Genomic DNA, 2,861 nt, shown 5'->3' with positions numbered 1-2,861 from the left:
GTTGTTTCAATGAACACAAATCAAAACAGTCAGACATCAGACTTTTAATACTCCTTTAACTTCAAGGTCATTCTTTACTGCAAAACCCCCACCCCCAAGATGCATTTATGGTGGGTACATCAGTTGAACAACGTTTGGACCTTTAAAATAATCTTGAGATTCTCATTGTCAGGAAAACATCATAAGTTTCCTTTTCTTTTTCTATTTTCGCCAATCGACAGCACTGCATAGGCTGCCTGAGTTAAGTGGTTTATATGAAAAATGTGAGGACGAATAGTTAAAGAAGGATAAGGAGGAGGTGGCTGCGGCAGTGGTGTTGGTGGCGATGGTGGTGCAGGAGGAGGAGGAGGAGGAGGAGGACGAAAAAGAAGAGAAGTAGGAGGAAGGGGGGGGGGGGGGAGAGGAGGAGAAATAACCAATAGATGCACAGCATGAAAGAAATGCTGTATACAGATCGCTGAAATGTAATGTAAGCGAAGCTGTGAACTATCAAAGGCTGACGTAAGGTACTCCTCGTTACCAACTGTGGTCACCCACCTGATCACGGACTATGACCGATATAGCTTTACTTCAAAATAACTGCAACCAAACAAAACGATAGTAAGACGCCTTATTCCACCATCCGTTTTTGCTTCTTTTTTTTTTTTTTTTTTTGCTTTGTTTTGTTTTTGGTATTTAAAAAAAATTTACTTTGTTTTTTTTTTGTTTATTGTTTGTTTATTAGTTGTTTATTGTTTTTTTTTTTTTTTTTTTTTTTTGGTCGGCAATCGACTTGAAAGTGGAATGGTTGGTCGGGTGGAATGGTATCTTGTCTTGTAACAAAATCAAGCGATGTTGAGAGTGCTAAATAACTGGTTTGCCGCCAATAATAACAAAGTTGTGGCTCCGCTATGTGCCCTTGAGTAAGGGTAATATTACGACTATTTCATCCAAACGGCTTTGGTGTGAACGAGTAAATTCCTGAATATAGGCGATGACGCTTATCATCATAAAAGTACAAAAACAACAATATAGTAACAGGTGATTTGTACACTTGAATTCATATTATATGGCTTGTTAGAAAATAGATGAAGCATTGTGAGCTACATTGAGAAAAAACTCTTCACATACACACACATACACACACACACACACACACACACACATATATATATATATATATATATAATCAAACATACACATAATCAAACACGTATACGCACATTCCCATAGGCTTTGAGATTCCCCTCTCTTGTACGTTTTATTTGGTCTCTCTCTCTCTCTCTCTCTCTCTCTCTCTCTCTCTCTCTCTCTATATATATATATATATATATATATATATACCCTCTCTCTCTCTCTCTATCTATCTATCTCTCTCTCTCTCTCTATCTATCTATCTCTCTCTCTCTCTTATCTCTCTCTCTATCTCTCTCTCTCTCTCTCTCTCTTTTGTCTCTGTGTACATTTATCACATTTTCCTCCTCATCCTACTCCTCCACCTCCTCCTCCTCCTCCTCCTCCTCCTTCTTCTTCTTCTTCTTCTTCTTCTTCTTCTTCTTCTTCTTCTTCTTCTTCTTCTTCTTCTTCTTCTTCTTCTTCTTCTTCTTCTTCTTCTCTTCTTCTTCTTCTTCTTCTTCTTCTTCTTCTTCTTCTTCTTCTTCTTCTTCTTCTTCTTCTTCTTCTTCTTCTTCTTCTTCTTCTTCTTCTTCTTCTCCTTCTTCTTCTTCTTCTTCTCCTCCTCCTCCTCCAATGAAAATACCAATATTCCTCACGCAAGATCTGCGGGTTTATTCATTTCTAAAACATAAGGAACCTTATTTTTTTTTCCCTGCCATCTGACCAACATAGAGACAACACCTGCACAATAATATGTATATATATATATATATATATATATATATATATATATATATATATATATATATATATATATATATATATACATACATATATTCTAACGAAGACAATAGTAATAGCATTATGACTCCAGCCTTAACGAATCCAACGAATCCCGACTCGCATCTAAGCCATTATTCTTTTGAAGGAAAGGGTTTCAATTTAAATCGAGGGAAATGATGATTTGAAAGAAATCCAGTCTTGTCATAAAAATCTAAATAAAAACATTGAAACTTGCTCCCACCAGGTTTACAATTTTTACTTACTCCACCCATGTGCTCTGGCAGGAAAGTAAACAGATGAAATCATTAAATTTTCGCCATCCATCCGTTAGTGAACGCCTCTACAAACACTCTGTCAAAGAACTGTGGCCCCTTTTTGTGTGTGGAGATGAAAGGAGACATGACGACAGCTTGGGCGAAAAATGTCAAAAAATAAAACCCAATACAAATATCACAAGGAATGATCGCCTGCAGCACCCATGAAAAATAATAAGAATGAAAAGGAAAAAAAGAAATTAGTAGTAATGAAATATTTGTCAGATATTATATCATAACAATTAGCTCAGTTGGTAGAGCACTTGCTTCACATGCAAATGAACCACGATCAATCTCGGGTAAAGTCGATATTAATTTTCTCACCTGGCTACCCAGTAGTGATTGGGTAGCTGGGCCTATTAGATTTTTCAGAAGTACTTTGCGGTAGATAAGCGTCCTATCAAAAGGGTAACAAGCAAATTTGTAAAACTTGATAATAAAAAAAATATATCTCGTCATTGAAATGCAACCTTTATATAATAAATTGATAACATTCTCAATATTCTTCTTCCATAATTTGATATAATATAGTAACGTTTAGATAAATCATGATTTATCTAAACGTTACTAAATTATATCAAATTATGGAAGAAGAATATTGCGTTAAGCTGATTATGCGGAGGGAAACAACTGCGTTTATTTATTCAAGACGATGAGACAAAACGAGTT

Source organism: Berghia stephanieae, chromosome 6 (genome assembly GCF_034508935.2).
Source record: "Berghia stephanieae isolate SIO BIC M18660-M18661 chromosome 6, UCSD_Bste_1.3, whole genome shotgun sequence".
Taxonomy (NCBI): Eukaryota; Metazoa; Mollusca; class Gastropoda; order Nudibranchia; family Aeolidiidae; genus Berghia; species Berghia stephanieae.
This window is presented reverse-complemented; position numbering follows the sequence as displayed.